This window comes from Macaca nemestrina, chromosome 8 (genome assembly GCF_043159975.1).
Source record: "Macaca nemestrina isolate mMacNem1 chromosome 8, mMacNem.hap1, whole genome shotgun sequence".
NCBI lineage: Eukaryota > Metazoa > Chordata > Mammalia > Primates > Cercopithecidae > Macaca > Macaca nemestrina.
This window is the reverse complement of record NC_092132.1, coordinates 5,215,913-5,238,207: the sequence shown is the minus strand read 5'-3', so window position 1 is coordinate 5,238,207 and position 22,295 is coordinate 5,215,913. Positions and strand designations below refer to the sequence as shown.

Here is a 22,295-nt window from a genome sequence, read left to right as displayed (position 1 = left end):
CTCCGGCCACATGTTGAAAACAGAACAGACTGCAGACAGAAAAGCTGGAAACATGGAACCCAGTGAGGAAATTACTGCAATAATCCAAGTGAGTGTGAATGGTGACCCGAATCCGTGAAAGAAGGTAAGAAGTAGCTGCTTCGAAACACATTTTAGAGATAGAGAAAACAGAATTCTTGAGGAATAGGTATGAAGTTGAACAGAATGGTAAAGAATGACTCCACGGTATCTGGCTTAAGCAACTGGAAGGATGAAGTTGCCATCATCAAAGTCAGGGAGACTGCAGAGCAGGTTGGGAGTAAACCATCAGTCACGCTGGGTGCAGGATGACTGGAAGACACCCAGTAGAGATACTAGGTAGGTAAGCGGAGAGGAGTGCTTGAAACTGAGAAAGTGCAGAAGTTGCCCTCATCTGGTACTGACAGCCACGAGCGTGCAGGAGACCACCGTGAGGAAGTGTGGAAGGAGCAGAGAGGAGGACTAGGACAGGGACGTGGACTGGATGTGAGACACTCCTATGCTGAGAAGTCAAGAAGAATGTGTGCTCGAAGCCCTTCCTGCAGCACCGCACAGTGCACAATCAGCTGAGCCGGCCCATCCAGCATAGAGGTGTGAAAACCTGTCCAGGTCGTTGGTGTATGGCCAGAACAATGGCACAGGGCAGGGCAAAGATGCTCACCCAGGTCTTCAAGGTGCAGGTGGAGCTGTGTTGCAGTCAGAAGGGAAGGGACCTCCTCTCTCCGGCTCCAGGTCTGGCTCTCGTGCACTGCTGCAGCAGTGCTGTAGTTGACAAAGTAAAGACATCCGCCCTGGTCCTCCGTGCAGCTGGCACTGTGTCACCATCAGCAGGAGAGGAACACCCCCAACCACCAGGTCCTGAGTGCACAGACGCAACAGTAACACGGCCCACAGGAGGGGACCGCTCACCCGAGTCCTCCATGAGAAGCCCTGCCACTGTCTGCAGGGTAAGAACACCCACCTGGATTCTTGTGCCAGCCATAGCTGGGCCCCAGTCCGTGGGGTAAGCACTCCCCCAGAGTAAGGACTCCCGCCTGAGTCCTGGCTGCGCAGCCTGTGTTGCCATTCGCAGGGTAATACACTCGCCTGCATCGTGGGTGCCCCGCCACCGCCCTGCCACAGTCTACGAAGTAAGAACGCCCGACTGGGTCCCTAGTGTGCAGCCACAGCTGTGCTGCTGTCCACAGGATAAAAACTCCTGGCCACAGATGTGCCACAGGTGACAGGATAAGAATGCCCAGCTGGATCTTGGGGTGCACAGCCCCAGGTGTGCCTCAGTCCACAGGGTAAGAACATCGCGCCGGTCCTTGGTACCCAGTCGCCGCTGAACTGCTGTCCTCATAAGAATGCCTATCTAGGTGGGTCCTTGGTGCACAACCACAGCCGCGCTGCAGTCCACAGAGTAAGGAGCCTGCCTGGGTCCTCTATACGCAGTCGCAGCTGTGCCGCTGCTCCCAGGGTCATGACGCCTACCCAGGTCCTTGGTGCGTGGCTACAGACGTGCCACAGTCCTACGGGGAATGATGCCAGCTCATGTCCTCAATAAGCAGCTGCAGAATGGCCGCCGTATGAAGGATAAAGATGCCCACCAACATATGCAGTCGCACCCTTGTCGCAGTCCGCAGGGTAAAGACGCTCACCAGGTCCTCCGCAGCCAACTGCAGGGTAGTGTCACTCAGGTAGCTCTCAGCGCCGGCTCCAGCAGCACCAGGCAATCCGCAGGGTAAGGGTGCCTGCCGGGCTCCTCGGCAGCTATCTGCAGGGTAGGGAACGCTCAGCTAGGTCTCAGTGCAGGGCTTAGCAGCGCTGAGATCAGTGGGGTAAAAAGCCCGCCCAGGTCCTCCACAGCCATCCACAGAGAAGGACACTCAGCTAGATCTCAGCGCGAGGCTTCAGCATTCCTGCGACCTCCAGAGCCACCCAGATCCTCCGTAGTCTACCACAGGGGAACACACCCAGCTAGGTATCCGTGCGCGGCTTCAGCAACGTCGCAATCCACAGTGTAAAGAGTCCGCCCAGGTCCTCCGCAGGCTTCCGCAGGGGAGGACACTCAGCTAGGTCTTTGAGCGCGGCTTCAACAGCACCAGGCGATCCGTAGGCTAAAAACGCCCCCCAGGGTTCTTCGCTGCCATCCGCAGGGCAGGGACACCCAGCTAGGTCTCAGTGCACAGCGTCCACAGCACCAGCATCCGCAATATAATAACGCCCGCCCGGGTTCTCCGCAGCCGTCCACTGGGTGGGGACACCCAGTTAGGTCTCAGTGCATGGCTTCAGCATCCCCGCTATGCACAAAGTAACGATGCCTCCTCCCTCCTCATCCCCTACAGCCGTCCGCAGAGGAAGACACCAGCTAGGTCTCAGTGCGCAGCTGCAGCATTCCTGCGATGCACAAAGTAATGGCGCCCACCCTGGTCCTCCGCAGCCCTCCGCAGGGGAAGACGCCAGCTAGGTCTAAGTGCGCAGCTGCAGCAATCCCGCGATCCACAAAGTGCTGACGCCCGCCCATATCCTCTGCAGCCGCTCATAGAGGAGAACACCCAGCTAGGTCTCAGTGCGTAGCAGCAGCATTCCTGCGATGCACAAAGTAATGGCGCCCACCCTGGTCCTCCGCAGCCCTCCGCAGGGGAAGACGCCAGCTAGGTCTAAGTGCGCAGCTGCAGCAATCCCGCGATCCACAAAGTGCTGACGCCCACCCATATCCTCTGCAGCCGCTCATAGAGGAGAACACCCAGCTAGGTCTCAGTGCGCAGCAGCAGCATTCCCGCGATCAACAAAGTAACGACGCCGGCCCAGATCCTCCGCAGCTGTGCACAGGGAAGGACACCTAGCTAGGTCTCAGTGCGGAGCTTCAGCAGCGCTAGGCCATTCACAGGGTAAAGACGCCCACCAGGGTTCTCCATCGCCATCGCAGGGTAAGACACTCAGCTAGGTCTCAGTGTGCAGCTGCAGGAGTGCCGCAATCCGCAATCCGCAAGGTACTGACGCCCTCCGTGATCCTCCACAGCCTTGGGCAGGGGAGACACCCAGCTAGAGCTCTGCGCAGCTGCAGGAGTGCCGCAATCCGCAGGGTACTGACGCTCTCCGGAATCTGCCGCAGCATACCGCAGCATGGCGCAGCGGAGACACCCAGCGAGGTGTCTGCGCAGCTGCAGTAGTGCCGCAATCTGCAGGCTACTGACGCCCTCCAGAGTTCTCCGCAGCCTTCCGCAGGGGAGACACTCAGGTCTCAGCGGGCAGCTGCAGGAGTGCCGCAATGCACAAGCTACTGACGCCCACCCGGCTTCTCCGCAGCCTTCCACAGGGGAGGACGCATAGTCAGGTCTCAGTGAGCTGCTTCAGTATCCCGGGATCCACAAAGTAACAACGTTCGCCCAGATCCCCCGCAGTCGTCCCGAGGGAAGACACAGCTAGGTCTCAGTGCGCAAGTGCAGAAGTGCCGCAGTCTGCAGGGTACTGACCACCGCCCGGGTCCCCCACAGCCTTCTGCAAGGGAGACACCCAGTTAGGTCCCTGCACAGCTGCAGGACTGCCGCAATCCACAGGGTACTGACGCCCGCCCGGGTCTCCGCAGGCTTCCACAGGGTAGGAACACCCAGCTAGGTCTCAGTGCCCGGCTTCAGCATCCCCGTGACGCGCAGGGTACTGACGCCCACCCTGGTCCTCCGCAGTCTTCTGCAGGGGAGGACATCCAGCTAGGTCTCTGCGCTGCTGCAGAAGTGCCACAATCCTCAGGGTATTGACGCTCACCCAGGTCTTCCGCAGCGTTCCGCAGGGAAGATACCCAGCTAGGTCTCAGCGCGCGGCTTCAGCATCCCCGCGATCTGCAGGGTATTGGCGCCCACCCAGGTCCTCCGCAGCCTAGAGCAGGGGACTGCGGAAGGAGTACCGCAGTCTTCAGGGTATTGACGTCCACCCGGGTCCTCCACAGCCTAGAGCAGCGGACTGCGGAAGGAGTGCCACAATCCTCAGGGTATCGACGCCCACCCAAGTCCTCCGCAGCCTTCCGCAGGGGAGATACACAGCTAGGTCTCAGTGCGCAGCTTCAGCATCCCCATGATCCGCGGGGTACTGATGCCCACCAAGGTCCTCCGCAGCTGTCAGCAGGGCATTAAAATAAGCAGGGTAGTGACACCCAGCCAGGTCTCCGTGCATGGTTTCAGGAGTGCCGCGATTCACAGGGTATTGATGGTCACCCAGGTCTTCTACTGCAGTATGCAGGGTCGGGACACTCAGTTAGGTCTTGGTTCGTGACTTCAGCCGCAACATGATCCGCGCAGTAAGGACGCCCGCCAGCCCAGGTCCTCCATGTACCACTGCGGCTCTGGCGCAGACTGCAGTGGAAACACCCCTGGTCGTACGTCCGGCCCCGCCCTCAGCCACTCCCTTCCTGGACACCATTGGGGCCCAGAAGCAGGGCTGTGCTCGCACCGGATCCGAAGCAGACTCTGCATCCAGGCTCACGTGCTCTGGAAGGGGAGGGTGCTGGAGATGAGGGCGGCTGTGCGTCTGCGAGCTGTGAAGGCTGTTTGCAACTGTAATCTCGCTCACCGGAGACAGGCCCTGAGGATGACTCTGTGTCCTAGACTGCGGGTATTTACACGGGGCCTCTTCCGTGCCTTTCCGAAGCGAAAACCTGGGTGGGTTTGGGGGCGACAGCGCTAAAATCCTATAGGCTAAGTTCCAGGGCCTTCTTGCTATATTAACTAAAGGACTAGTAACAGCCTCAGAGCGCTCCCTGGAGGACCATTTGTGACTTACTAATTTCTAACAAAAAGTTGAAATTAAGAAATTTCCACCTTTTTATGCTTTTGTACATGGAGTGCTATTTGAACCATTTATGTTTTCTTATTTGTCCTTCCTCTTCTAGCCACAGGCCATCTTTTGGCCAGGAAGCTTTAGTCCAAATCAAAATGAGCATATTTTTTTCTTTGAGAGGAAGTCTTGCTCTGCCACCCAGGCTGGAGTGCAATGGTGCCATCTTGGCTCACTCCAACCTCTGCCTCCCAGATTCAAGCGATTCTCCTGCCTCACCCTCCCAAGTAGCTGAAATTACAGGTGCACACTACCATGCCTAATTTTTGTATTTTTACTAGAAATGGAATTTCACTATGTTGGCCAGGATGGTCTTGAACTCCTGAGCTTAGGTGATCCACCCGCCTCTGCCTCCCAAAGTGCTGGGATTACACACCTGAGCCACTGTGTCTGGCCATTAAAATAAGCATTTTAACATACATTTTTAGGTGCTGATCACAGAGAAATATTTGAAAATTCTGGTTACTATGAATTTGGGTTGGTTTTGTAGGGTCTTCTTCTTCTTCTTCTTTTTTTTTTTTTTTTTTTTTTTTTGAGACATAGTTTTCCTCTTGTCACCCAGGCTGGAGTGCAATAGTGCAATCTCGGCTCACTGCAACCTCCACCTTCTGGGTTCAAGCAATTCTCCTGCCTCAGTCACCCAAGTAGCTGGGATTACAGGCATGAACCACCACATCCAACAAATTTTTGTATTTTTAGTAGAGATAGGGTTTCGCCATGTTGGCCAGGCTGGTCTCGAACTTGTGACCTCAGGTGATCCACCCACCTCAGTCTCCCAAAGTGCTGGGATTACAGGTGTGAGCCACCGCGCCCAGCCTGGTTTTTTGTTGTTGTTGTTGTTGTTGTTTCCTTTCTTTTTTTTCTTTTTGGTAAATTTTGCATGAGGAAAGGAATGTCTTCAGAGTTGGGAAAAATATTTATTTCATGATATTCTGGTATACCAATATTTAAATTGCTATTTGGAGTGTCTTATCCCAGTTAAATATCAGATTGGCTCCAGAAAATGCATATTGGAGAGTAGTTTGCTTTTTGTTCCTTGTGGTTTTATATGCTGTTTTGTTGGTTTGTATCTGCCTAGTTACCAGAGTCCAAACTGTAACAGAATGTAGTTAAAACCAGTGATTGATGTAACTTATGATGCTCTGTAAGAGACAATAAATGTGGTATTTGGGGTTGTTGCTGTGATTACTAGTGCAACTCAAAATTATTGCTTCTCTCAAAGTTTATAATACTCTGTGTTAACTTTAATTTGAAAAAATGTGACTAATGTGTTTTCCTGACTACCCAGGTGGAAATGAAAGAAAGAGATGTAATAGACTCATGTGAATTTAATGGAAAATCTTAGCCTGGGTCTCAGAGAAATTGAAATTCTTATAAATGTCTTAAGTAGGTGTTTGGCACATACTGCTAGACAATAAATATTTGTCCAATAAATCAAATACCAGCCTCCCCCTACCACACACACACACAGAGAGAGACATGAGGGAGGAGAAGACATAGTTTACCATGTTCTCTCCCACACACAACTTCCTCTTTGGCTGGTCCACACACAACTCTTGGTTTGGTTTGGTATGGACCTGCCTAGTTCACTGCTTACTTCTGTCTCCATCTTCTGATTAGAGTAGGTTGAAGGGAGGACAGAAGGAGAGAGACTGGAGAAGTAGGCAGAGACAAGTTTTTCAGGAGGCTGCCCTGTAAAGGCCAACAAGAATGGCAGTGTGGACTCAGAGGACACATGGCTGCCTTTTGCACTTGATGCTATCTTGCTGCATGATTCTGGGCAAATACTTTCAAGTTCTGCCTCTCACTCTGTCCACCTGCAGAGCGAGGGGCTGGGCAGGGTAAAGCTCAACCCCCCACAGGCCTGCAGCTCCCATTTTGAGGGAGTTGCAACGCTGAGTGTCTGAAGAGCCAGGGTCATGTCTGACTTAACAAGATGATGCACAATCCTCACCAAACAAGCACCCAATGATGAAATGAAGGGATGCCAGAAAGCAGGAATTCCACTAGCAGAAGGAGGCATGAAAGACCTGCCACTCCCCACTCCCACAGCACAGACGAGAGGACCGAGGGACAAGGTAACAACAGAGGGTTAGCAGTAGGGTTTCCTCATACTCAGCCTGAGACACCCTCCTTACTTACATCAGCGCTCTCTTCCAGACCCTCGATGATAATTGTTTAGGAGCTTCCCTTTTTCAGGAGCATTTTGAATGTAGCATTATTGGGGCAAATATTTACCTGCCTGTGCCTCAGTTTCCTCATCTGTAAACCAGGACTAGCAATAGGAACCACCTTGGAGAATTGTGAAGATTTAATGACAGAACTCAAGTGAGGCAGCGCCTCTCACCAGGGGCAATTCTGTCCCCAACCCCACCTGCAGGGGAGCTTTGGCAATATCTGGTTGACATTCTGGTTGGTACAAGTGATTGGGGCAGGAAGGGACCCTACTGGCCTCCAGTGGGTTGAAGTCAGGGATGCTGCTAAACATCCTATATCCTGTACCCACCCCCAATGACAAAGAATTATCTAGAAAAAATGTCATAGTGTTGCTGTTGAAAAGTCCTGATGTGAAATCTTAGAATAGTGCCTAGAATCTAATAAGTAGCAATAAAGAATAGTTGATACCACATTACTAATGATACCGTCATGACTACAAAGCACTCTCCTTAGCCATGATGCTATCTCAGCTGGTCTTCATAATGACCCTCGGAGATGCACACTACTATTCTTTTTACAGATGAAGGTACTGAGAGGTTCTAAGACAAAATGTGACTTGCCAAGAGTTGCCCAGCTAAGAAGAAACAGGATCAGTCTTGAACAGGGGCAGCCCAACTCCTGTGTTCTTTCTACCACTCCACCCTCCCACCTGGGAGAGAGAGGCAGTGTATACCAACAGCTGATTCCTGAGCAACAGAAATACGTGCTTTTGAGCATATCAATGAAGATATCTGAAGAAATAATTTATTGGCATGCATCTCTAAATCCAGACGCTGGACCATCCCTTTGCTTCCTATGTTTATTCATTCACTCAGCAGTTACTTAGCACTTATCCTGGGTACCAAGCATTGTACCATATGCCAGGCTGGAGACGCAGGGATGAAACTGTCTCCTGGGAGGGCAGATCTGTAAACAAAGAATGACAGTAGAATACATGTGCTACACTGCATGCCAGGGCTGTCAGCTATAAGCACAGAGCTATGGAGCCAGAGGAAAGACCTCTGCAACAGCTTGAATGGAACCAGAAGGGCTCCCCGCTCTGCGATGGGTCTTGAAGAATGAGGCGTTTTCTAGGAAGATCAGTGAAGATGTTCTTGGAAGGGAGAACTATGAAGCAACATGGCATATCATCAGGAATAAAGATGACTGAGCCCCTGAGGTCTGTGAGACACTCACAGGCCCCTGCAATAGTTGGATATCTACGTGGGCACTCACGATCTTAGACAAATAATATGCAAGTAGTATGATGGCAGGATGGGGGCAGATGTGAACTAGCTAGGGAAACAGATGAAAGAGGCCAAGTTTCCCCCCAGGTTTTCAGTCGCGGTCTGAAATGCAGCAGCTCTGAGGCAGGGAGATGACAACACAGGCAGCAGGAATGCTGCGTCACACACAGGTGCTACGAAAAGCTATGACACACACCCTCCTGGGGGTGCCATTCCCCAGCCCAGGCACCAGGCTTGGACCAGCTGTAGTTACCCAGCTAACAGAAGAATGATTCACACCAACAAGCGTACTTCTTAAACATCCTTCTTGTGATTAGGACATTTCCCAGAGTTGCCGCGAACTGAAGCCTCACTTCCTCTTTCTAACCCTTTTAGAAACAGTGTTAATGGCGACATTTAACGACATGGAGCTCCCTGAGTTGACTCTGCCTCTGCTTGCCCCCTGGGCCTGTCATCCACGCTGCATCGTGGCAGGGTCCCGCTCAGCAGCAGCCCTGACTGCATGGCTCCTGGGACAGCCCAAATGTACTTAGGCACCACGTGGCCAGCTCCCGCCACCCACCCCGAGGACTGAAGGTTATACAGATACATAGACCTAGTCCATCCTCCGCCAGGTCTCCCCTTTCCAATCCCAGGTCATAAAGTCCTAGGTTCCTGTTTCTTACTGTGATTAGCAGCATATCATTATCATTAGTGGCCTCACCCAGAGGCCTCATCTCAAGGGAAATAGTGCTTGACACATCATAAATGCTCTATAAATATATGGCAAACTGATGGATGAATTGGTAATTTATTCTGAACACTCAGCGCTTCTCTTGAGACTTTGGCTCACACTGTTGAATCTGTCTCCTCCTGGTTATCCAGTTTGACTCCCTGGGCTGGTCAGATGGCTCCTTCCTGGCCACAGTACAGGGTCCTTCTTCCCGGAACCACTGGGCCTCCTCATTGTCAAGAGAGAAAGAAACAACTATACTTCACAGACACCTGCTTAGGAGACAAAACAGAGCGCCATGTGTATAAACCTCCTGATGTGCCTTATCTTTTCACACTTCCCTCCCTTTGAGCACCCTGTGGACGCTCCATCTACCCTTCTCTTGCCCACCTGGTAAACACCTCATCTCCTCCAAGACCAAGGGGTACCTCCTCTGTGAAGCCTTTCCTCAGCTCCTCCTCCCTGCCCTCCTTATGTCTCCTCTGGGACACTTTCTTCTTGTCTTTAATCACGTCTTCATTACCTAACTTACCCTGTGGCGGGGAGGCTCCAGGAAGGAGACAGACTGCATGCGGTCTGAATTGCAGACCACCCGAGGGTCTATACTCAGAGGGCCAGCGGGCAGCGTTTCCAGGCTGGCCACTCCATCACAGGAGACCTCATGTGGCAGAAGGTCTCTCATTTTTCCTTAAAAGCAGAAAGGACAAGAACGAGTGATGAAAGGTCCAAGCCTATCCAAAGAGCTAAATCACCAAGTCAAATGTGGATTTTGTAATGATGAATTAAAAAAAAAAAAAAAGTCTGGTGCTCAGATCAAAAAGCAACACCAATGACAAAGTGCTGGGTGATGAATCACACAGGGCTCAGCTCAACATTCAGAACAAAGGCAAGGTCAGTGCTGCCGGGGCGAGAGCCTCTCTGCCTGCTTCCTCATTCAGCTCCTGAACGACGGCCATCAGAGCGGAGGCCCTGGGTCCCAAAACTCAGCACCAGGTTTGCATTTTTGGGTCAGACAGCCGTTCACAGAAAAGCCACAAGAGTTGCTGACAGGTGCCTAGGAAACTGATTTTGACTGAAGATCAAAAAGAATTTCCTAACTATCAGTTATCCCAAAACTAGACAAGATGCCTGAGAGGGGACTGCCGGTTCCTAGGCAAGTTCACACAACATCGGTCCCTGAGGAATGCAGGTCAAGCCAGGCCTCACCAAGATGCCTGCAGGGTGAGTAGATGCCATGGCCTATGGGGCTGCTGGGATGGCCGTTCAAAGCAACCATACACGGAGGGGCAGACACCAGCCGTGTTCTTGGTCGGGGGCTGCGGGGGGCGGAAGTGAGGTGGGACAGGGAAACCCAAGCTTTGGAGCGAGAGAAACGGACTGAGGTCTCTTACTGACCGGCTGTGTGACCTCGAAACGGCCACTTCACCTCTGAGGCTCAAACTCTTCCCGTGAAAAAGCAGGATAACGCCGACCTCAAATGTATTGTTATGAGAACGAAGTAAGGTAGCCTATATAAAGGGCTTGAACAGTGCCAAGCTCCACAGAGATACACAGAAACACAGACCCCTTTCCTGTGTTTCTCCTTGAATAGTACTGATCTTTACATCCCTGGCAATTAGCAAAGTGTCTGGCACATAATACAGTCTTAATAAACATGTGCAAACTTTCACATTTCAGTGGCGCCTCTGTTCAAAACAGGAGTTCGGATCCTGAGCTCCACGAGTGCCGGCAGTCTAAGAATCTCCGGGCATAGAGAGGAGATTTTGTGCATGTGTCCTTTCTTTTGAGGGAATGATCCATGGCTTTAAATTAGAGATTCAAAGGAGTCCTTGGCCAAAAATACAGCAAGGACCACCGTACTACAGGCATTGAAACCACCACTGGGAGCATAGCCTTCTTCTCCTCCTCTCTACTCTGCTTTCAAGTCCCGGTTCAATTCAAATCCCCTCCTCTGAAGTCTCAGAGCACTTACTGTCTGTACAAGGCCTTAGTAATTATGAAATCTCAGATCCACAGGAAGGTAGAAACGGAAGGCTTTTTACAGTCATTCCTTTGTTTATTCGCTAAGTATTCAGTTCAGCTCCTCCAATGCACCAGGCATGGCGCTCTATGCTAAGACCAGAACATCAAGTAAAATGGAACAGTCCCCGCCCTCCAGACAACTGCAACAAAGATAAAACTAAGTAACTGAATAACTGTCATTGTAAGAGAACCAAAGGATGCTATGAAAGGGGCATGAAGCCGAGCCGTCCAGAATTGGAGGCACATGTTACTGTGGGAGCAGCCCTCAGTTCCAGCAATGCCTCTCAGAAGTGACACCGGAGAATGGAGGAGGAGGCAGCCAAGTGCAAGGGCGAAGAGGAATGGTGCCGCAGGCAGTAGGTAAGTATGGCCAAGGCTTACAGGCGAGAGCATGGGCATCATTTCCTTGTGGCCAGGCCACAAGACAGCCATGGGAAGAGCTGAGGCAAGACTGGCCAAGGGTGTGGGCTTTATTCTAAGGGAGGTGGGAAGGCATGCATGGTGCACTCTGATTGGGGGTCACAGAGGCAGCACGGAGACTCAATCTGTACAGGGCAGAGAGGAGTGAAACATTTAAAGTCTGGCAGTTTCCATCTTGCCCACAATTTAGGCCAGGAAGAGCAAGTAAGGGGCTCTTGGTTTTCAAAATGTGTGTGGTGGGGGTGGGGTGTAGGGAGACGAGACAGACATGCACATATATATGCATGTAGATATGAGGATACATGTGTTTATATATAGACAGGCTATCCTCTGGGTGATATCTGAACTCAAAATTCACTGATTCATAAATCTGTGGAGGATGAATAGAGAAGGGGGTGGGTGGGGGGTTGAGAATTTCCCAGTACAGTCCTCTGTTTCCAAATAAGGAAACTGAGTCCTAGAGAAGGTAAATAGCGAAGTATATAATTATCAAATAAGTCTCTTAGTTATTTGGAAAACCAGAATCAGAAGCCAAACTGCAGATGCCCAGCCCTGCGCCCACAGGCTCTAGGGGCACAGCCCACAGCCCGTCATCACACATCTTAGATCCCTGGCAGCCTCTCAGAGTGGATGGGCAGCACTTGCTCAATTCTGATGAGCTCGTTTGGTCTTTCATCCCCAACCCAGTCACATAGAAGCTCTGCACCATACCCAGCCCGGTGCCTGACCCAGAGAAGGCGCTGAAAGTGAAGTGTCAATGTGACTTCACTGCATTTTGGTAGTACAAATCTTGATTCGCCCCCTTGCCCAGGGCCTTCCCAGCCCCCACAGCTACTCCTACCCTCAGGCCTCCCAGGTGTGTATGACCAGGAAGCTAAGTTGAAAGGATGAAGCCTTTTTGAAGGGTGGTTGTCAGACTCCCCCACCTTAGAAGAGCATCTTCCTGATGGTGTTTTTGGTTTGGTTTGTTCTCTGTTGTGTCCCAGTGCCTAGAAGCACGCGCGGTGTGCAGAAGGCCCTCAGCAAGTATGCAGGGAATTCACTGGCCGGATGTTCCCCATGACCCATGCAGCTACTATTTGGCTTCAGCAAGAGCAGTGTGACATTTATCTGTTATGTATTTGGGGGATCTGTGAAGGTTTCACTTGAAGCAGCAACATCCTATGACTAAGAATAGATTGAAAACCACTATCCAGAGGGGAGATATTTTTTTCTTTTCCTTATTTCGAGAAGCCTTTTTACTTACTGAAAAACAGTGCAATATAAATGGAGTTTCCAAAAACCAAAACAGAGGTAATTTATAACTACCCAAAATACTTTACTTTTCCTTTCCAATTCTGAAACAAATGTGATTCCAAAATGCCTCTAGGTACATGTTCAGATTTTATAAAAATTACATAATGAAAGTGATGCCTCACAAGCAAAGGGAAGGTAAGGTCGACACAAGCCTCTCGCCATCTGTGGGCAGAGCACAGAGACAAACAGAGGCCCCCCCCCCACCTGCTGAGCACCAGGAGGACAACCTGAGTGACTCCAGGACATTCTGAGATGGGGAGGGGGCACTATTAATCACTCCTGGGCAGTATGAACAGGGCCTGTCTCAGACAAACCGGGACACAGGTCAGTCTGGTAATAACCAGCAGCAGGTCATTAAATGCAAGGTCACCATTGGTCAAAATGGATGATGATCATCTGGGAGGGTCAAGTCCTAGCAAAATATGATTGCCACTCAAAAATATGAAGACAAAACAGACCACGTGGCACAGTGATACAAACATATCTGGGTCTAAATTCCAGGCCTGCCATTTACTAGGTGCATCACCTTGAAAAAAATACTATACGATATATCCCTCAGGGTTAAGGATTAAATAAGAAAAAAAAATATGAGTGTAATCTACTGCACCCTACTGTGTTCAGAGGGTTGTGGGTATAGTGAGAAGCAGCTAAGGGTCAATGGTGCCTTCCCATTCCACCCTGTCAAAAACTGAGGGATATGGGGCAAGTTATTGAACCTCCCAAAAAATTCCTTTCCTCATTTGCCAACCAATAATCTCTCCCACCTGACAACATCAAAACAGATGACAGACACAGCCCCGTGTTTTACCCTGGACCACCCCGGCCGCCCAGGTCACTTTCCTGATCTGATGAACGCTGAGGAAAGTCAACAGAAGCTGGGGGGACTGGGCTTTGAATCCTTGTAAAAATTAATTACACTTAAACCCTTCATGCTGAACATGCTCTGTATGCTCCTCCTGATCTGCTTCCACCCTGTGCTGTGTTCCAAGAGGCAGACTCAGGTGACAGTATCAACAGGCTCCGCATGCCCCTGAGCTTCTGGCCAGGCTCAGCCCATGGGAGGCAACAGAGGAGACAGCAGAGAGTAGGGCTGCAGCCGTTGCTCCCTTGACCCCGGACTGCCAGGCTCTGCTCTGCTCTGCTCTTCCCAAAGAGCCCAGCTGCCCTCCGGCAGCAGCTCCCCCTATAGCAGCTCCCCCTGTAGCAGCTCCCCTCTGCACCCCCTGCAGCAGCTCCCCCATGCTCCCCCTGCAGCAGCTCCCCCTGTAGCAGCTCCCCCCATGTTCCCCCTGCAGCAGCTCCCCCTGCAGCAGGTCCCCCCTGCACCCCCTGTAGCAGCTCCCTCCATCCTCCTACTGTAGCAGCTCCCCTCATGCTCCCCCTGCAGCAGCTCTCCCTGCAGCAGATCCCCCTGCACCCCCTGCAGCAGCTCCCCCTGCACACCCTGCAGCAGCTCCCCCTGCACACCCTGCAGCAGCTCCCCCTGCACACCCTGCAGCAGCTCTCCCCTGAACACCCTGCAGCAGCTCTCCTCTGTACCCCCTGTAGCAGCTGCCACTACGCTCCCCCCATAGCAGGTCCCCTCTGCACTCTGCACCCCCTGTAGCAGCTCCCCCTATGCTTCCCCTGCAGCAGCTCCCCCTGCAGCAGATCCCCCTGCACCCCCTGTAGCAGCTCCCCCCATGCTCCCACTGTAGCAGCTCCCCTCTGCACCCCCTGCAGCAGATCCCCCTGCAGCAGCTCCCCACCGGTTTGGGTAACTGCTTCCTCTTGTCCTTCTACCTGGAGGGTCTAAAGCCCCCAGCTGCTGCTAGCCCCAGGCTGCTTCCCATGCCTCCTGGGTTTCCCTTCACCACGCAGGCCCTTGGAAAGTCCCCTTTATTAAACTGTCCCCAGTCACCCCTCTGAGTATGGTGCCTATTTCCTGTGGGGCCCTGACTGATACATCCATTAAAAGTCCCTTCCTTTTTCAGTTACTCCTCAGTTTGGGCCTTAAACCTGGCACAGGCTGACCAGATTCCCTGAGGCTCAGTGAGGTCAGCTCCTCCTACCAGGCAAGCTCAGAGGTCACTGCCTTCAACACACCCATCCAGACTCTTCTCCACCTGCCTCTGCCCAGGCTGGCCTCAGCACCTTGGCTGCCAGCTCCATGAGCACCCTAACCCCATGCTGTGCTCCTTGGTCACTTTGCTGTTGCTGCCCCTGGAACGTGGTGGGGGGAAGCAGGAGCACAGAGAACAATGTACATTCCCCACACAGCCCCCTACCTAACAGCACCTGGAACAAGGTGGGCACTCAGTGACAGCTGCACTGATGCCCGTGAGCAGAGCGAGACGCCCAGAGCAGGTCTCCCTAAGATACAAACCCGGGTGCACACGCTCACGTTTCTCAGGCATGAGAGTCATTTATTCATTAAAAGAGTCCCAATGTATGGATGAGGACAACATAGAACTTTCCTTCAAAACAGAGGTAAAACAGAAAGGAAAGACACTGACAGCAGGATTTGCAACTCACTGGTAAGAACAACGCAAGATACTTTGTCCTGGAAAAGTGATCAGTGTGACAGATTAATATACAGAAAACAGTGGGCCGATAAAACTCCTTAAAATATTTATGACTTTCGAGTGATTCTGAAAAGAAGCAAGCTCTCCCTGTATGTGCCAGCACACTCCATCAACGGGGACATCTTAATAAGGTGACTCCTGCAGGAGGCTCAGGCACAGGCGCCATGGCAGGACCTGGTGGTATGTTTCATAAAATATTCACAGCTTTCTCCAGAAAAGAACCTCTTTGGGTAGCCCTTCTCCTTCATCAATTTGGCCATGTTCATAAACAGAGGAGGAATAATAAAACTGACACGTCAATGGGAAGCTTTGGCTCGCCTTGCCTTGGGCGCGAGGAGATAACGGAGAATTCCAGATGTTGGTAGGACAGGTGCGAGGAGAGTAATGGAGAATTCCAGATAATGGTCGGAGCTCCCCTCCAGTAAGCCTCCATTTCATGTCAGGCACTGGGCTGGACACTGGAGATGCATGATTTTTTCACCCTCTCAACAGATCTGTGAGCTGTCCCCATCTTTCCAGAAGAAACTACAGGTCACAGCGGATTCATCATCATCTCCTAGTCTCATAACAGCCTGTCAGATAGAATGGCCACATTCACAGGTGAAGATATTCTACTTAGAGGCCCCACTTTTAATAGGTGGCCTTGCAGATCATGAGCTGCAATTCAAACCCAGGTCTGTCTGATTTGGGGGCTTGCATCATGCTATATCCCAGACATATCGCTATTTTTTAAATTCCTTTTTTTTATTTTTTATTTTTGAGACTGAGTCCCGCTCTGTCACCCAGTCTGGAATGCAGTGGCACAATCTCGGCTCACTGCAACCTCCACCTCCTGGGTTCAAGTGATTCTCCTGCCTTAGCCTCCCGAGTAGTTGGGACTACAGGCATGAGCCGCTGCACCCAGCCTAAATTCCTCTTTTCTTGACTAAAAAAAAAATTCTTCCACATAATGTTTCCTTTGCTTACTTATATATGAGAGAGCAGTTGGGAATTTCAGGGGTTGGAAATATGTCTAATATTATGTGGGGAACAGAGAGATGGGTGAAGAAAGGAAAGAGCACAGGCCCAGCGGTGACCGATGTCCTGTGAAGTTTCGACAAATATAACATAGTCCACTGGACACAGGTGCTTCATTTCAGGGAGAATGACACAAGCAGTGCCATCCCAGGCAGCATGTGCTGTGTCATGGGGAGGCTGAAGCCTGCTCTCAAACTCATGGCGGCTGGGACGGTATTTCCAGCAGGACCATCAGGAAAGTGTCCAGAAGTAGGCAGCACAGAAGGTGGGCCTTTGAGAATGAAATGACACAGATGTTTGCCATCACTTACCATGGCAGGATGAACTGTTTTCATACAGCAAAAATGTCGGGTGGTGATTTCTATGTTAAGGATGGGGACAGAGACCACCCCTTCCCGGCTTTAGGGTTGCAGGAACAGGCACCTGCCTGGCCACTCACCGCTCAGAGGGAGTCCTGGGTGTGGGGAAGTAAGGGAGGAGATGCCAGGCAGGCTCAGCAGGGAGCTTCCACTGTGAACCTGGGCTCTGCCTGTCCCTAGGAAGCAACAACTTCCATTTCCTACACCCCAAGTCACAGAGGCAGGTTCCTCAAGTTTTGGGGGATAAGTTCAACTCCAGGGAGGGAAGCCCACATGAGTAGAACTGATAAACTGAATTCTCCGCTGCCAACTTGATGAGTGGTGCACGTGGAGTTTTCACCTCCCAACCTTTAATTGGCCCTCAACTCCAAAGGCCCTCTACATGTCCACATTAGAGTCCCGGACACAGTCAGAGCCTGTGCAGCCCGCTCATCCGCGGAACTTCCGGCTCATTTACATAAGAGCTGCCTCAAAGTCTCTGATCAGAACTGATTGTTTCCAGAACCCTCCCTAAGCCCTTCCTTTGAGTGAGCTGCCTCTCGCACACTTCAGCAGCACCCAGCAGCGCCTCTGGTCGCATGGCTGGTGGCGGGTCTGAGTTCCTCACAAAACTCACTCTGCTTCCGAGCGGGGACTCTTACTCCTGTTTCCAATCCCATCACCTAGACTAACACCTCCAGGTCAGAAGGCACTCCTTACATTTGAGGAGTCAATGCAACACCATCCCCAGGCCATTTTCCAGCGAACCAGTCAACAATGAATGCCTCTATGTGCCTAGCGATGGGTTCTCGTAAGGACGAAAAGAACTGAAGGAAAAAAAAAAAAACCCTCTCAAAAGAAAATATTCCTAACAGCAACTGCTGACGCTGCAAAAGACACATGACACTTGAGGGCCATGTAGTCCAACGTAGAAATCTGATATCATAATGTCATTAATTTGAGTGTTCTCATCGACAAAAATTTGAATTAAGCTTGATCAGAAAGATGACATTAATGTAGCCATCCTTGGCACTTTGTGGTAAAATCTTTAATCCCAGCACAGGATGGAATCATAATAGGACCATCCGTCACTGATGCAATCATTTTATAATTGCTTTTAGGCCCTGGGTCATTACATCCAAGACTTAAAGACAAAGAAGGAGGGAAGAGGTGAAGTGCCTGCGATTAGGAGAGCAAATACGTGGCACGTGAGGAGGAAGCATATGGGAGCGGGAGGGAGAACTGCAAAGCCTCCTCGGAAACACAGAAAGTTTCTGCAAGAGGAAGGAAGTAAAAGGAGCCAAGAGACAAGAGGAGGGAGGGAATTGTCGATGATCCGGAATATGTGAGTAATAACATAGGACTCAATGAAAAAGATGCAATATCCACGGAATAATACATTCAATTAAGTTCAATCAAGAGTCTGACCACCTCCTGAGAGCTGGATCTGTGCTAGACCATGGAAGGAAAGAGAAGAATAAAGCAGGATACTTCCTGACTGAAGGAAGCCCACAATGGAAGCAAAGTACAACGGCAGGTAATAAATGACAATAGAGTTTGCTAATTGTAGCAATAAAAAGTGTAGCCATGGGGAACTGGCTCCAGGAACCCCACAAACACCGAAGTCCTTGATTCTTGAGTTCCGGTATAAAATGGCACAGTATTTGCATGTCACCCACATTCTCCTGTGTACCTTAAATCATCTCTAGGTTACTTACTTACAACCTAATACAATGTAAGTGCTTTGTAAACAGTTGTTTTTGGTTTTTTTGTTGTTTTTTTTTTTGAGATGGAGTCTCCCTCTGTCGCCCAGGCTGGAGTGCAGTGGCATGATCTCAATTCACTGCAACCTCCACCTCCCGGGTTCAAGCAATTCTCTGCCTCAGTCTCCCGAGTAGCTGGGATTACAGGCACCCACCACCACACCCAGGGAATTTTTTTGTATTTTTAGTAGAGACGGGGTTTCACCACCTTGACCAGGTTGGTCTTGAACTCCTGACCTCATAATCCACCCGCCTCGGCTTCCCAAAGTGCTGGGATTACAGGTGTGAGCCACTGCACCTGGCTGTTATACTGTATTTTTTCGGTTGTATTATTTTTTTTCCTCCAAATATTTTCAATCTATGGTTGCTTGAATCTAAGGATGTGGAACCGGTGGATGCAGTAAGGCCTAGCTGTAGAGTGAATGCACAGAGCAGGGGCTGGATAATCACCTGGGAGAAGCGGCCTGGTGAAGGGAAGAGCATACAGCCTTTGGAACCAGATTTGGGCCTAAAGGTTTGTTCCACACTTTTGGGCTATGGGACACTGAGGATGCTGTGCCCAGGGCCCTTGTTCTCCTTCCAAGGGCCGGTAATAGTCACCCTCCAAGGGACGGTGTGACGAGTGAATGTGACAGTGCTCGTGAACACCTACAAGAACACCTGGTACACAGCAGGTGTGGATTATGATTATTACTGGAGGAAGGAAAGACTGCATAGAAGGCAGTGCCTGAGCACAGACTGGAAGGAGCTCACGAGCATAAAAGGTGAGGAAGGCTGTTCCCAGCAGAGGGGGCAGCAGGCAAAGAGGTGTGACAAAGAACAGTGAGCCCAGGAACTGCACGCAGGATATGAGGGGACAGGGAGAGGCAGGGGCAGGGTGTGTGTCTGTCTGATGGGCTAAGGGGGTAAATTTTTTATTCTTAAGGCAATTAGCAGTAATGAAAAGGTTTAAAGTAGGGTGAGATGTGATCGTACCAGCATTATAGAAAGGCCATGCTGGCAGCTATATGGAAGCTGGACAGGGTTTATTTTGCACCTGTTAAAAGAATCCACGACCACCATTCGGAGGCAGAAAATTCATACCTAAAAGTAACGATTATCACTCCCCTAGAGGCACCAATTCTGCATGTGATGTGTTCTCTTCTTGTGAAATTTCAAAGGAATCCAGTTAAGCAGCCAACTAAGCACTCAGTTTTTTTCCTTTGAGAGAAGGTAAGAATTGTACAGAACCTGAGGGAAGGTGATGAGTCATTTGTTTGGCATTGCCGTTATTTTACTGATGCTGATGCCTGTAATTTACATATTTTAGGGGACCATTTTAAAGAGTCACATATATCTCTCCAGTACTAAAATTGATTCATGATGCTATTGTGTTTTAAAGACAACAAATGCTTGCTGTGGTTCTGAGTAGAAGTTACCCCAGGCGCTGCTCAGGTCTGAGGTACACCCTTCTGGCAGCAGCTGACAAGCTAGAGAAGTGATCTACGGTTTCTCAGTCCAAAGGTACCCTAGAGGTTTCCTACAGTGGGGGGAGCAGCAATGGTGGGGCTGAGAGGGCGGAGTTCAGGCTCTCCCACACCAACCACCCAGATGCAGCCAGAGCAACCGGTCACAGGCTGGATCGACACAAATAGGAGGAGATGTCCTCTCACCTGAAGTTCTAACACCGCCCTATTCTGACCCTTGAGCTAGCAGGGTACTAAGGGAAGAGAAGAGTCTTTGGAGTCTGAGAGTCTTACTGACTTAACTGTGCACATCATTTTGACACACTAAGACTCAGTTTCTCCATCTGTAAAGTGGAGATAATATGTTCTTTGTAGACTGGTGTAAGGATAAAAATGAGATGATACATGCAAAGTGCTCACCACACAGTAGGCATATCTTAGTCTATTTTGTACTGCTGTAATAGAATGCCTGAGACTGGGTACTTTATAAGGAGCAACTAGCTCACAGTTCTGGAGGCTGGGAAGTCCAAGATCAAGGCTCTAGCAAGTGAGAGCCTGGTTTCTCTGCTTGCGAGATGGTACCTTGCGTGCTACATCCTCTGGAGGAGGACACGCTGCTTCCTCACATGACAGGAAGACAGAAGGGCCAAGAGAGCTCACTCCCCAAAGCTCTTTTATGAAATCATTATGCCCACTCATTAGAGTGGGGCCCTCATGCCCTAATCACCTCTTAAAGGCCCCACCTCTTAACATTATTATACTGGCAATTAAATCTCAACATGAGTTTTGGAGGGGACAAACATTCAAACCATAGCAAGGCATATGGTGGCAGCTTTTATTTAGTGCTGAGCAGTGAAAAAACAAACATAGGAAGTGAGTGAGCCTCTAACATGCTACATAACAGAACTCATTGAGCAGCAAAAGTAAGCTTGATGTTTTTTTCTCTCAAAGAGAATTTGGAAAATAAATTCTGATTCATCACTACAGTTACAAGATACAACATCAAATGTACATTGTCTAGAAAACAAAAAATAGATTTCTCTCACGCTAAAGAGCTTCAAAGACCAACAATGCATTTGTAATTTACCTCTCAGAACTGAACTATACCGTTTACCTGTAACCACTAGGAATTTGAAATAATAACTGTGTAACTAATTTAGAGCTTACAAAGTCCATACAAATATATTTTCTCATTTTTACCTCATAAACTCTATGAAATGGTCACTATTAATCCCATTTAAATCAGAAACCAAGATTTGCTCCAGGCAAAGCTCCATGAGATGCATGTGGGTGGTGCTTTGATACCGAGGAGGGAGACCCCAGTGGCTACAGCACCCACACAACAGCCCAGCTGCCTGGAAAGGGAACCGGACAGGAAGTTCACCTGAGTCCAGCTAGAACAAAGCAACTACTGCAACACACGCTTCACCCCCGGAATGTAGGTAGCGCCTGCCATTACAGGTGATTAGCACATGTTTAATGAATGAACATCCATCATTTCAACTGTTAGGGCCTTCAAGAGGCTCCAGAGATTCCAGGTTAGTAGTCAAAGGATTCAGCAACATCTGAGTACCTTAGTGGATACCCTGTGAAGTCTCTTCCTAGCCCACAATGGTCTCCTTCTTTGTGAACCGTCGTCTGTGCACAGGAAAGGCCTTTGGTAGCCATGTCTGTCACTAAGGGGCTCAGGTCCCACTGGCCCCAGGTGGCAGGACCAGAGAAGGACACATAATAGAAGCTGGGCCAAGAAGATGCCTCCACCTGCCGGTCTGGAGTTGGTGCTGAGAGAATCCTATCAGGCTGTTGGTCTCATCTGTCATGATGTGAACTGGGGGCTGAGACAGCTATGGGTGAGGGGCATGGATTTGAAGCAGCAGAGGAGCCACTGCATAGAAAAAGACAAAGGAAGGATGAGAAGCCACAGAGCAAGTGACAGCACTTGAGTGACAGTCCACAGTGGTGTGGAGAGTCCGGCAGGCTGGTTCTGAGGACTCTCCAGCCCAGGTTCCACCTGCAGCCTGGCCCTGCAGTGTGTCCTGGCTTCCTGTGAGACACTGGGACAGTCCCTCTTTGGCTTACGACAGCGTGAAGGTGATTTTGTTAACTACAGTCAAGGGTCTTCATTTAAATGGGCCCCTTCCAAATGCAGTCTAACGTCAGGCCAAGGCCATCTGAAGTGTAAGCATCTCCAGGAGACCCAGGTAGGCACAACTGTGTCACAGCAAGACAAGGCAGGGGAAAAGAGAAGTGGAAAGCCGGAGTGCACAGCAGGAGGCGAGGACAAAAAGAAGGCCAGCCGAACCATGCCAGGCGTGGCGTCCTGCAGCCAGCAAGCACACAGGGCTGTCATCTGGAATGAGTTCAGGAAACTCAGGCTAATTTTAGCCATAGCCTAAGAAAACTGTGATCAGGATGAATTGGCTGAGCAAAAACGTAATGCATGAT

General features: G+C 50.4%; 1 protein-coding gene and 1 long non-coding RNA gene across 6 annotated transcripts in view; both read right to left on the bottom strand.

Annotated features, from left to right (window-relative positions):
• The window catches only part of LOC105488384 (trafficking protein particle complex subunit 9), a 724,351-nt gene that overhangs the window by 365,380 nt on the left and 336,676 nt on the right, over positions 1-22,295 (bottom strand). The window lies entirely within an intron of this gene.
• LOC112427828 (uncharacterized) overlaps positions 1,112-22,295 on the bottom strand; it is an 81,291-nt gene continuing 60,107 nt past the window's right edge. Inside the window, exon 3 of the long non-coding RNA XR_011606677.1 lies at positions 1,112-9,672. This is a non-coding gene — a long non-coding RNA (uncharacterized lncRNA). The remainder of the gene's footprint in view (positions 9,673-22,295) is intronic.